A 14,588-nucleotide genomic window follows, 5' to 3' on the forward strand; every position below is an offset into this window, starting at 1 on the left:
TCTAATCGACACCGGGAGTTCCACGGAGATCATAAGCCGGACGTGCCTCCAGAAACTCCATGTGAGAGCGCATCACATCGAAACTTATGATCATTGTTTAACAGGTTTTGGCGAAGACCGAGTACGAGCTGGGGGAAAGGTTCCCTTACGCATACTTATCGGGGAAGGGGTGACCAGTAGAGCACTGATGCTAGAATTCGTGATCGTCGACGAGCTGCATGGATACAATATCATCCTAGGAAGGAATTTCTTGAGAGAATCATGAGTTGTGATCTCAATGAACCACCTAGCTATAAAATTCCCGATCCCATGATCGAACCTAGTCGGAACAGTCAAGGGAGACCAGGCGGCCGCAAGAGAGTGCTACGCTGTCTCGGCTCGGCACTGTCATCGGCAAGCAGTGGTTCCCACCCTTGCGAGCACTGGAAAAGTCACTGACTCTAATCGCACCATGAACATGCAGGAGTAGCGTCGCTAAGGTCAGTATCGCTGCCCAATCTCACGCAGATTATCTATATACATAAATACTATCTTAGCCGTTAGGCAAAAAAAAAAAGGTAGCACTACTAGCTACATATTTTATCTATATATATGTAGACTATCTTAGCCATTAGGCAACAAAAGTAGCGCTACTCGCTATATATTATATCTAGTAAAATAAAATATTTTCAGCATAAGACGCTATAAGAGGAGGAGTTCTAGTTAAAATCATCACGCTCTGAATCGAGCAGGTAGCCCTAATAGTGAAAGCCACGACTAGGGGACCTAAAGGTAGCCTTGATAGCGAAAGCAACGACCAAGGGCCCTAATTTGAAAATAGCTCTGCTAGCGAGAGCCACGACCAGGGACAGGATAGCCTATGTAGCTACAGCAACGACCGAGGGTTCTAAGGAGCAGTCCTAGTTAAACTGAACTTTGCTCGAGTAAAACTGACCCTTCATCATGGTCCTAAGGAGAAGTCCTAGTCAAACTGATCGGCTCAAGCAGGCAAATGAGGTTGCTCCGGTAGCTACGGCTGCGACCCGAGGCCTCGCAAGGAGAAGTCCTAGTTAAACTTAAACTCTTTACTCGAGTAAAACGTGGTCCCTAAGGATCCCCTAGGAGAAGTCCTAGTTAAACTACAACCCTGCCGAAGGTGACCGGGGGTATAAGAAGAAGTCCTTGCGAAACTATTCATGCTCAAAATATGGAAGACAACCCTGGTAGCTAAGGCAACGACCAGGCGCACGGGAGGAGTCCCGACAAAAACTAGTCGAGCTCAAGCCGACGAAACCAACTCTGGTAGCAAAAGCCACGACCAGAGGTCTAAGGAGAAGTCTTAGTTAAACTAGTCGAGCTCAAGCCGATGAAACCAACTCTCGTAGCGAAAGCCACGACCAGAGGTCTAAGGAGAAGTCCTAGCTAAACTAGTCGAACTCAAGCGACGAAACCAGCTCTGGTAGCGAAAGCCACGACCAGAGGTCTAAGGAGAAGTCCCAGCTAAACTAGTCGAGCTCAAGCCGACGAAACCAGCTCTGGTAGCGAAAGCCATGACCAGAGGTCTAAGGAGAAGTCCTAGTAGAACTAGTCGGGCCCAGGCCGACGAAATCAGCTCTGGTAGCGAAAGCTGCGATCGGAGGACCAATGAGAAATTCTAGCTAAACGGTTCAAAATCGGATTAAATAAAAAACAGTCCGGAGAGTAATAGCCGTGATCAGAGGCGAAGGTAGGCTCGGAAATCGTCATGATTTATAGAGCCGCGCTAATTTGGGTTCTATTTTGCAGAGGGAAACAGTAAACCTAGGGCATGATAGATTAAGTCTAACTTTTTCGTAATCTTTTGCAGAAGTGATCATTCGGAGCATGCGTAGTGAGTTTAGGAATGCATTAGTAAGATAGGATCAAATCAACTATAACCAGTATCTTGTTTATAAGTTCATGCAGCTACGGGATATAAATCAAAGATAAAAGCAGAAGCAAAAGCCATGGCATATGGTGGGGAAGATACTCTAAAGGTTGTAGGCCATGTGGATGCAAGCTTTCAGACGGATAGAGACGACTTCAAATCGCAGTTCGGTTACGTCTACCGTCTGAATAGAGGAGCAGTGAGTTGGAAAATTTCCAAACAGAGCACAATTAGATTCTACCACTGAAGCAAAATACCTAGCGGCCTCGGAAGCTGCAAAAGAAGGAGTTTGGATAAAGAAGTTCATAATAGAACTTGGTGTCGTACCTGGCATAGAAGAGGGAGTGACTCTCTATTGTGACAACAATGGAGCGATAGCCCAAGCCAAGGAACCAAGAGCACAACAAAAATCCAAGCATATCCAAAGGAAGTACCACTTGATTAGAGAAATCATAGAGAGAAATGATGTGGTCATTTGCAAGGTTCACACGGATGACAATGTTGCAGATCCGTTGACTAAACCGTTACCTCAACCCAAACATGATTCACACATGAGGGGTATTGTTATAAAGCGCATTGGGAAATGGCAACAAATGTAATTTGGATTCATAAAAGAGTTTATGTACCTAATTACTTACATTCGATAAATAAAATGAAAGGAATTTTATTTTCGTCCTTAAAATTTGGTTTGGTATTTAAGAGACAGTCCGTAGATAAAGAAAACACTCCGAGTACGCTTGTCAGATACGTGATCTGATGAATGAAACCCTACTAAGTGAACTTGGAGTGATTCATTATCAATTCCCTAATCCAGGTCATTGCATGGACAACAATGACTCACGAAGACTAGTACGGGAGTCGATGGGATAACGCAGTTTCATGGGCTATAGGAATAGTGTATTCGATTCGACTATGTGAGTGCATAATAGGGATTATACGCTGGAATAACCCTCAACATGAGAAGTTCATCCAAAGAATGATGAATCGTCAAACTTCTCATAAAGACAAGATTGAAGAGATTCCTTAAAACATGAGTATTCAGCTCATCTTATGTAAGGAATGTCTGACTTTGGTTCCGTTAAACGCCGCGCCGTAAAAGGAGGTTATAAAAACGGATACTGGGAAGGACAGGATGGACATGAAGTCGAGTGGGAGCGCAAGAATGGATTATGTCTTCCTAACCATGTTAGGATGCAGTGTCCTCGGGCCACTTGACGAGCAACAACTGAAAATGCATGGCCGTGCTTAAATGGATTAAAAGTTAATCATTTGTTTTGACAGTTGTACTCGAGATCAATAAAGTCTGAATGACGTGACGTATCAGATGGGATACTAAGTGACATGGGAATCGAGCATTGTACTTGTTCTAAGTCCAAGTGAGAGTCTGAAGGAGTTGAAGGAGATGTCCTTCGACCAAGGGGACAATGCGAACAATTGTCGGATAGGACAATTGATGTGGAAGATCATCAAGTCCGATTGATTTAGGGATCGTAGAGTTGTAGCTAGAGACCAACTACGATCGTCGAATTACAAAGTAATTCGCGGCTAACTTCGATCGGATCCTACAACGGGTTACACATAAGAGTGTGATCTAGGATATGACTAGTGGGAGTGAGATATAACAATGGGAATGTCCCATAAACATATCTCATAGGCCTAAAAAGGAATTAGGCAAAGATAGTACAAAAAGGCCAAAAACAGGGTTTTTGGGCCTTAGCCGATTCGGGGACTTATAGGGTCGGATTGGGCTGAAATTTTGAGGGTAGATTTTTGACATATCCAGTAGTATTCATGCAAAATTTCGTGGTGTCTGGACACCTCCTCATTAGGGAATTGAGAAAATAGCATTAGATGCTATTTTCGACTATTTCCTTAAATCTTATTCTAAAGGGTGTTTTAGGAAACCTTTGAGGAGGTGTATTCTCATTAGGGTTCTATATAAACACTTTTAGGACAGAGAATAAGGTGTGGAATTTCTCTCTAAGCTTTCTTACTCTACCATATCAAGTAGAAAGGAGAAAGAGAGCTAATTCCCATTAACTATCTATCTAGTCAAGAAGAATGGAGTTCTTCTTCCAACCACCATTGGTGTGCTAGCTAAACAACAAGGTGGGAGATCAAGTTGATTGCTCGTGTCCCAAGTAGAGAAGCTACGCTTGAAGCTCTTGGTCTTCTCATAAGCAATTGGAAAGGTTCGAGGGAAAACTAGCGAATAAGGTATTTATCTTTCTAGTTTTACTTGGTATTATAAGGGGCTTATGCATGTGATTCTGGGAATACTAGTGTAGACATTAGATGTCTTATTTCCGCTATAAACACTAGTAGAAGGGTGTAAAACCCAACAGTGGCGTCAGAGGGAAAGGTTCGAGGGATTAAGTCATTAGTTCGGCTTAAGGCAGCAGGACAGCTAAACACCTAATGGTCCACCATACGTTCCCCTAACTGGGAGGTCGGCCGGAAGGAATCAGCTCTGCACTAAACGCCCTTGGCATGGATAGATCAGCCCTGGGATCTTAAAAGGAATAAGGGGGTCTCTACAGGTTCGGCCCGTATCTTACGCCCAGAACTGGGGAGATATCAGCGCTGCCCGACCTAATGACTTAATCTCGGACTTTCTAGAAAGATCTCAGTCGGCCTCACATCTTGTAGTGTTTAAGCCTGATTGGACTCCACGTATCTAGAACAGGAAACTTCACCTTTAAAGTCTATCATTCCTGCAAGATATATACAAAGTATCCTTGAATTTAGGAACTTTCACTTATCAAAGATCCGGGGTAGACTCGAAGAGAAACCCTAGATACGCAAAAGAGGTAACTTCCCTTACGGTTTGACGGCCACCGCCTCACCACCGCCACTAATCACAGGCGGTTTAACTTCACCTATAAAAGACCCCCCACTTCGTCCTTCAGAGGACATGATCTCTTCACTCAAGAAAAGATCACCCCACACTCAGAGTTCTCACAACTCGCCCCCCAAAAGGATCGATCAATTTTCATTCTTTTACTGCAAAGAGCACCCTGACTGTCTTGAGCGTCGGAGCGGTTTTCGAACCCTTTGCAGGTTTCCCCCCTCGGAAACAGACGAACAGGAGCTGGAGCAAAGGAGCTGGAGCAAAGGAGCAGAGGAGAGGAGCAGATCAGAGAAGCGGAGCTGAACAGAGGAATCTCTCATCTCCAAACAGAATATACCATCATAACGGAGGCTGTCATGCATCAACTCCCTTTTTTATGCTGATTTAACCGGGAGTCAGTTTTCGACATCAGCAGATGTGGTAAACATATCAATATTCATTACCAACTAAATGTGTTTTTTTATGAAAGGTAAATTTGTTTACACCTACTGAAACTCTATAGGTGTATATTGATTGTGGTTTTGTTGTTCTTAATTTCAAGAGCTTGCCATTTTTTGTCAAAATGGCTGCTAAAGAGATGGATGGGCCTAGGTGCCATGTGGCGAGAGGCAAATTTGTTGGGTTTTCCTCCTAATGGGGAAACTGATGATGCATATGAAGGAGTTGAAGGAGATGTCCTTCGACCAAGGTGACAATGCAAACAATTTGTCGGATAGGACAATTGATGTGGAAGATCATCAAGTCCGATTGATTTAGGGATCGTAGAGTTGTAGCTAGAGACCAACTACGATCGTCGAATTACGAAGTAATTCGCGGATAACTTCGATCGGATCCTACAACGGGTTACACATAAGAGTGACAAATTGATCTAGGATATGACTAGTGGGAGTGAGATATAATCATGGGAGTGTCCCATAAACATATCTCATAGTCCTAAAAAGGAATTAGGCAAAGATAGCACAAAAAGGCCAAAAACAGGGTTTTTGGGCCTTAGCCGATTCGGGCACTTTTAGGGCTCGGATTGGGCTGATTTTTGGAGGGACGTTTCCTTATGTTATGAAAATTAAATATGCCAATTTTGGCTGGGTTTGGACGTCATATCCTTAGGTAATTGAGAAAATACCAATAGTTGCTATTTTCGACTATTTCCCTAAATCTTATTCTAAAGGGTGTTTTAGGAAACCTAAAAGGAGGTGGATTCTTATTAGGGTTCTATATAAACACTCTTAGGTCAGAGAATAAGGTGTGGAATTTCTCTCTAAGCTTTCTTACTCTACCACATCAAGTAGAGAGGAGAAAGTGAGCTAATTCCCATTAACTATCTACCTAGTCAAAGAAGAAGGTGTTCTTCTTTCCAACCACCATTGGTGTGCTAGCTATACAACAAGGTGGGAGATCAAATTGATTGCTCGTGTCCCAAGTAGAGGAGCTACACTTGAAGCTCTTGGTCTTCTTCAATCAATTCAACTAGTTCGAGGGAAAAGCGATTAAGGTAATCTACTATCTCCATTAGATTAATTACTAGTTTTGCATGTGATCCTGGGAATACTAGTGTAGACATTAGATGTCATATTTCCGCTATAAACACAAGTAGAAGGGTGTAAATCCCTACAGTGGCGTCAGAGCCTCTTGCAATTAACTAGTTTTTGCTAAGAATCGAACTAGTTCATATTAGATATGATTGATAATTTGATAAATTAAGTTTATAAAAGTATTTTAAAAGTGTTTTAAAATTATTTAAACTCACAATTTGATATTATTGAATGGGATTCAATGAATTTCAAATTGAGAATCAAATTGATGATTAAAAGTGTTATAAAAAGACTCAATTTGATTGAATTTCAAACTAATCTATGCTTGATTAAGTTGATAGTTATGCTTAAAAGGTTTTAAAACATAAAATTTGATTAATTTTGAATTGGATTCAAAGATTCTTCAAATTGATTTCAAAATTGTTCTTTGAAAAGTTTCAAAAACCTAGATTTTGATCCAAAATTGGTTTGATTAAGAGTTGTTTTTAAGTTTTGGAAACTTTTGAAAAACAAAAATTTGGAATTTTAGAAGTGTTTTGAGTTTTAGGAAACTCTCAAAACAAAATTTGGAAATTTTAAAAGTTTCTACAAGTTTTGTAAAAATTTTAGAAGTGTTCTAAAAGATTTCAAAATTTAGAAAAGTTTTAAAATTGGAAGTTAGCAAATAAGATTTGCACAAAAAAAAAAAAAAAAAAAAAATTTTGGAAACTAGGGTTTTGAAAAACCCTAGTGTCCGGCCAGGAAGCTTCCTGGCCGGACCAGAAGCTCCTGGATGCGTCCTCTGGACGCGTCCAGAGCAGCTGCTGAGACGCGTCTAGGACGCGACCAGCAGCTGCGACAGAAGCTTCTGGACGCGTCTTGAAGACGCGTCCAGAGCAGCTGTTGGGACGCGTCTTGGAGACGCGACCAGCAGCTGCGGAGGGAGCTTCCTGGACGCGTCTAGGACGCGTCCAGAGCACTCGACCAGACGCGTCTGGGAGGTTCTGGGTGTCTCGGACTAGTCCGAGACACCTAGTGCTGGTCCGGTCCAGCACCAGACACGTCTAGGACGCGTCCGGTGCATGGACTAGCGTCCTGGCTCCGGGCCAGGACGAGACCAGACCTTGGTAGGCCTCGGCCAGGACATGCCGGCCCTATGGGCCGTGCTATGTCCGGACCTTGTCCGAGCCCTTTTGTGGGCTTGGGCCGGGACTTGTCTAGGACTTGTCCCGGGCTTTTCCGAGGCTTTTCGGACCACGAAAAGGGACCATCATTCGAGTGGGAGTTTTTGCCAAAATTTCTTCCGATTCCAACCAAATAATTCCAAAATCAATCCGGGCCATCCAAGGGCCCAAGACGGATTTCTCTTTAAATTGATTTATGAAATCATTAAGAATCGAACCAATATTTTTTCCGAAATTGACCCGGGCTTTCTCAAGCCCAAAACGGAGTTTTTCTTAAAGTTGATTTTAGAAATCATAAGAGATAAAACGAGAACGCACCATTAGTCGAATTCTTCGAATTTAGACTTAAGGTAGGTCATGTGACATGTGATGTCAACAAAAGTATCTCCCAAGATAATCATGCATATATAATTCTTAGCCTTGATATATTATATGATTGCATGTGATGTGAATGCGGGAAACTAGTATGGCCATAGATTTATTTCTTTATTCTTGTTTTAAGCACAGATGGGTGCATGCTTTGTAATTAATTTTAATTTCAAGTTTATACGATCTGCGAATCGTTAGAGTCTTGTAATTAGAGTTTAAGGGTCTATAAGTCCATTGAAGAAACTCGAGGATGAAATTCAAAGTCGAGTGGGAGAAATCAATGGAGGTTCAAAGATGGCGATCTAAGACGAACCAAAAGGCGAAACAAGAAGAAAACCAAAGGAGATTAGATCTTCTAGGTTAGGGGCCATACTAGGATCCATGTCTGCTTGATTTACTTTCTCGCGCGCATTTACTTACTTATTTACGCTTTATGTTGTGGATGTTAGTTAGGCTAAATAGTTCACTATAACAAACGCCAGACTAGCGTAAAAGTCCCCAAAAGTAATCTTGAGTAATCGCCTATCCAGATTAAGACACTCGTTGCGCCCTTGTTCGAGGAAGGTGGGTCGGCCTTCGCAGAGTACCTCCTCTACCTTGGGACAATGCGGGTAGGTCTATAGAAGAGGCCTACACGTCTAAATGGTTCTACTCAACGAGATCAGCAAGAGAGTCTTGGATACTCGAGGCAAAAGGATAGATTAGTCATTCATTAATGAAATCTATCAACCAAGAGTCATAAGGTATGATCAGTGAAGTAGTTCACTCACCCGGAACGACGGAGTCAAAGGGTAGGGCCTTCGTCCGCTTTACTCCGAAGAACCGGGGTCTTGGAATCACTTAATCAATCGGGGATGATTTTTATTGAATAATGTGGGAAAACTAAGTTTTTCAAAAACGATAACGAGTTTTAAAACTTTGCCATTTCTTTTATGTAGTTCAAAGATGACAAAAGATATTTTCAACTTCCGCTCACTTCTCGACAAGGAGAAGCTAAATGAGCACAACTTCCTTGACTGGGAGAGGAACCTGGGAATAGTTCTCAGGATGGAAGGAAAGCAACATGTACTAGAAACTCCAATTCCTGTATTGGATGATGATTCGACTAAAGAAGAGATAGATGAAGAAAGGAGTGTGCGGAAAAGGGCAGAGCCTGTAACTTGCTTAATGCTAGCAACCATGGAACCGACTCTGCAAGAGCAGTTCATAGACATGGATGCTTACTCCATGATGCGACAACTTCGGGAAATGTTCCAGAAACAGTCGAGATTGGAGAGGTTTGAAACCTCCAAAGCAATTATGGACATGCGCCTTGAAAAGGGAAAACCAGTTGGGCCTCATGTTCGTCAAATGATCAGGCTCATGGGCAAGCTGGCTAAACTAGGTTTCCCTTATAGCCAACAGACGGCTACCGACACTATCCTTCACTCCCTCCATAGTGGTTTTAATCAGTTTAAGATGTACTACAACATGAATGGATGGGATAAAACGTTGGAGGAACTTCATTCTATGCTTCTAACAGCCGAAAAGGACGTCGCTATAGTGGAGACTAAGAAGGACGTTCTTATGGTACAAAAGGACAAAGGGTTCAAGAAAGGTGGAAAACAGAAGAAGAAAACCGCGTCAAAAGGTAAAGGCAAACGAGTTGCCAAATCTAAAGACAAAGGTCCTCCTCCTGACACCATATGTTTCTACTGTGATGGCAAGGGCCACTGGAAAAGAAACTGCCCTAAGTTCTTGGAGGACAAGAAAAATGGAACAGTGGCTTCCAATTCAGGTATAAACAGTTAACTTATCAAATGCTGTAAAATTCCCAAACCTAGGTATATGATACCTGAAATTGCCCTATCATTGTGAATGTACAGGCGCAGCTGGGAACTGAGTATTTGGCTAAGGAAGACAAGATCCAAGAGGGAGCAGAAGCCTCGACTGCTAAGGATGCTGAAAGGGATCGAAGTCTGCTTTAAGCACTATTCTAGATTAATCGTTTTTCTAGTTTTTTAACATCATCTCTGTACTAAGTATTACGGAGAATCAATAAAGAACTTTATTTCTAAATTGAGATGTTAATAAGTGCTAAATTTAACAAATTATACCAAAAGATTCTAAACTTGGTCAAAAACCTATAAGATAGGTTCGTCCCAATCCGAAAGGGATGAGGACAACAAGTCCACTATAACCAAAACATGAATCATACTGACAAGAAAGAAAGTCTTGAGTCAGAAACAGAGATTGATCTTCAAACGTACTTCTAACCTATCCATATTTGGAGTGTCCAAATGGATTAAGATGAAGAACACGAATCAAACTCTATCCTCCAAATCCATTAGTCTAGACACAGCTTCTCACAAAACTACCAAAATTCCGTCTAAAGCTAAATCTGTAAAAGCGTTACAAAACTAGCTAATATCTGACGCAATTTCTTTTTGAAAGAAATTTGGGCTTCTTCCATAACCAATCAAGAGAACAAAGTGTTTGTTGCTCATGATAGTATTCTTCTAATAATTAGCACTAATTATTACAAGAATAAGTGGGAGAAAAAGGTACAAGTCGATTTAATTCGATCATGAGAAAAATCATGAAGAGTCATGAAGAACAATCATGAAACTTGTACAAGACGATTAAATTCGACCAAGAGCAACAAACTGCGGCTCCTCGGAAAAGGAAAGGTTAAAGATATGATCTTATAAACCCACCGCACAAAAGCGAATGTCATTCGCCGGAGAACTCTCAAAACAAATGAAAATGTCTCTAAAGGAATATCTCAAAGTAGTTGAGAAAATTCCAAATTGTTGTTCAAAAGCCCTAAAAGGTCAAATCTCAAAGACTCAGAAAATAAAGGTTATTTCTGAAGAGATAAAAGACTTGCGCAGAAACGGAAACTGACTCTAGATTTTGGCTAGAAGCCAAAATCATCATGGAATCCATATCTCGTCAAGACATGAAGCTTGATAATTTAAGTCAACAGAAGACCTAAATTGGTTTTCCAAAGTAGAAAACTGAGAAGGATGGAAACATTCCTGTTTCCCGAAACTAGACAAGAAGAATAAGATTCTTCCAATCAAGTTATGTCCACAAGCATGCTTCAGAAATCTATCGACGGATTAAAAGCACGCAAGAGTTAGAATCTTCGATTCAAAAAGGCAATCAAAGAAGTTTGATTCCTGAGGAATGAAGAAAATCTTGAATCACGAGTTTCAAGAAGGTAAGTGGGAGAAACAAACCTTCCGGGTCCGTATGCAGAGTACATACAAAAGATTGAGTACGACATAAGATGTTGTGTAACAGTAAACACACTGACTCAATAAAAGGACCACACACAAGGATGAAATGCCATTTTGGGCATCTGAGGATCTATAAGCATAGATCAAAAAGATGAAAGGATTAGAGAGACTCAGTACGCTGAGACGCTTGAGATCCGAAACCGAAAATCTAAGACTCAGGAAAAGTCTAAAAGAATTTCGATCCAAAAACTCATGACAGAGAGCGTTGCGAGACTCGGAGTCTAAAGACACCGATGAGCAAGCAAGCATGAGAGAGACATTCATGTCAATCATGTTGGACATGATTAGCATTTAAACATCCGTATTCGGATTGGAAAACCGAAACACTACTTAGTACATCCTAGAAGGCTAAAGGATGAAGTAGTACAAAAGTTGAACATGTCATCGTAGCAAACTTTCAGACATGGAAGGAAAGTAGGCTAAAAGTGTTTTAAGCCGGAAACTGTTGCAAATACTACACAAAGAATTAAAAGCCTTAACTCTAGTAAAAGTTACTAGATATTATCAAGGTTGAAGTTAGCAATCTTCAAATTAATTGATAATAAGCAAAGTTTAAAACCGACTACCACGGTAGTCAAACTAAACTGTCACCTAAGACATAGTATGAGATTCATACACAGTCTAAGGTATGAGGTATAATTTTAAACCTCGACAAAGTAAAATTGAGTGGGTAAAAGGAGTTTTACGGAAGAGGCTCAGATTTACAACTCTCGTTATCAGAAATAATAAGAGTTATTTCACCAGTCGTCTAAATTTGGTTTAGTATTTAAACGACAGTCAATCGATAATAAAACGTTCCGAATAGGTTTGTCAGATACGTGATCTGATGAATGAAACCCTATTAAGTGAACTTGGAATATTTATTATCAAGAATTCCCTAGTCCAGGTCATTGCATAGACAACAATGACTCACGAAGACTAGTACGGGAGTCGATGGGATAGCGCAGTTTCATGGGCTATAGGAATGGTATATTCTATTCGACTACGTGGGTGTGTAAAAGGTTTATACACTGGATAACCCTCAAAATGAGAAGTACATCACTCGTGATGAACGTCAATACTTCTCATAAAGACAATTGGAGAGATTCCTCAAAACATGAGTGCTCCACTCATCTTATGTAAGGAATGCCCGACTTTGGTTCCGTTAAACGCCGCGCCGTAAAAGGAGGTTATAAAGGCGGATACTGGGAAGGACAGGATAGACATGAAGTTAAGTGGGAGCGCAAGAATGGATTGTGTCACCCTAATCACATTAGGTACAAAGTGTCTCAAGGCCACTTGATGAGTAGCAACTGAAAATGCGTGGCCGCGCTCAAACGGATTAAAAGTTAATCGTTTGTCTTTTACAGTTGTACTCGGATATCAAGAAAGTCTGAATGACGTGACGTATCAGATGGGATACTAAATTGACACGGGAATCGAGGCATTGCACTTGTTCTAAGTCCAAGTGGGAGTCTGAAGGAGTTGAAGGAGATGTCCTTCGACCAAGGTGACAATGCAAACAATTTGTCGGATAGGACAATTGATGTGGAAGATCATCAAGTCCGATTGATTTAGGGATCGTAGAGTTGTAGCTAGAGACCAACTACGATCGTCGAATTACGAAGTAATTCGCGGCTAACTTCGATCGGATCCTACAACGGGTTACACATAAGAGTGACAAATTGATCTAGGATATGACTAGTGGGAGTGAGATATAATCATGGGAGTGTCCCATAAACATATCTCATAGGCCTAAATAGGAATTAGGCAAAGATAGTACAAAAAGGCCAAAAACAGGGTTTTTGGGCCTTAGCCGATTCGGGCACTTTTAGGGCTCGGATTGGGCTGATTTTTGGAGGGACGTTTCCTTATGTTATGAACATTAAATATGCCAATTTTGGCTGGGTTTGGACGTCATATCCTTAGGTAATTTAGAAAATACCAATAGTTGCTATTTTCGACTATTTCCCTAAATCTTATTCTAAAGGGTGTTTTAGGAAACCTAAAAGGAGGTGGATTCTTATTAGGGTTCTATATAAACTCTCTTAGGGCAGAGAATAAGGTGTGGAATTTCTCTCTAAGCTTTCTTACTCTACCACATCAAGTAGAGAGGAGAAAGTGAGCTAATTCCCATTAACTATCTATCTAGTCAAAGAAGAAGGTGTTCTTCTTTCCAACCACCATTGGTGTGCTAGCTATACAACAAGGTGGGAGATCAAATTGATTGCTCGTGTCCCAAGTAGAGGAGCTACACTTGAAGCTCTTGGTCTTCTTCAATCAATTCAACTAGTTCGAGGGAAAAGCGATTAAGGTAATCTACTATCTCCATTAGATTAATTACTAGTTTTGCATGTGATCCTGGGAATACTAGTGTAGACATTAGATGTCATATTTCCGCTATAGACACTAGTAGAAGGGTGTAAATCCCTACAGCATAATATGTCCAGACGTTGACTAAAGTCTGAAGAGTCAAGATCAGACCTAAAGTCAACAAGGTCAAGCCGGCTTAAGGTAGAAGGACTGTTGAGCTCCTGATGGTCCACCGAATGTTCCCCTAACTGGGAGGTTGGCAAGAAGAAACCAGCTTAATCCCGAAACATTTAGAGATATCTCAGTCGGCCTTACATCTCGAAGTGTTTAAGCTAGCTTGGATTCCACGTATCTAAAGGAGGAAACTTCTCCTTTATAGTCTATCACACCGGGAAGATATCTACGGAAAATCCTTGAACTTAGGAGCTTCCACTTATCAAAGATCCAGGATAGACTCTGAGAGAAACCCTAGATACTCAAGGGAGGAAAATTTCCTTTTGGATTGACGGCAAGCGCCTCACCACCGCCACTAATCACAGTCGACCTAACATCGCCTATAAAAGGCCCCCCACATCGTCGTTCACAAGACACGATCTCTAGACCCCAAAAATATCACAAGTAAATCAGAGTTCTCACAACTCACCCCCATAAGGATCAATCAATATTCATTCTTTTACTGCAAAGAGCACCTTGACTGGCTTGAGCGTCAGAGTGGTTTTTGAACCCTTTGTAGGTTTTCCCCCCTCAAGAACAGACAAACAGGAACAGAGAGCTGGAGAAAGGAGCAATGAGCAGGAGCAAGCAGCGGGAGCAAGCAGCGAGGAACAGGAGCCAGGAGCTGGAACAAAGAAAAGCAGAGCTGAAAGCAGAAACACGGAGTTGATCAATCCCCCCAACTTAACGGAGGATTCGAACATAACATAGGTTGTCATGCATCAACTCCTTATTTCATGTTGATCTAACGGAAAGCCATTTTCTGACATCAACAGAAACCTAGTTGGGTTTGGTTTAGGAAATAAACCCGGGCCTGAGTCGAGTTTCTTTGGGTCGATTACTTATAACGGTGGAATTAGGGTTAAGGGTAAGTCTATAAATACTTCCTTAATATTAATAAGAACTGGAGAACATAATTAGAAACGCACAAGAGAAGACGGGAGAGAAGGATGTTGCCAAGAAAAGTAAGGTTGATCTGTTTTAGCGTGCACAATCTTC

The sequence above is a fragment of the Eschscholzia californica genome, unplaced genomic scaffold (genome assembly GCF_041429995.1).
Source record: "Eschscholzia californica isolate CP2 unplaced genomic scaffold, dmEscCali1.0.p SCAF_1, whole genome shotgun sequence".
NCBI classification, from domain to species: domain Eukaryota; kingdom Viridiplantae; phylum Streptophyta; class Magnoliopsida; order Ranunculales; family Papaveraceae; genus Eschscholzia; species Eschscholzia californica.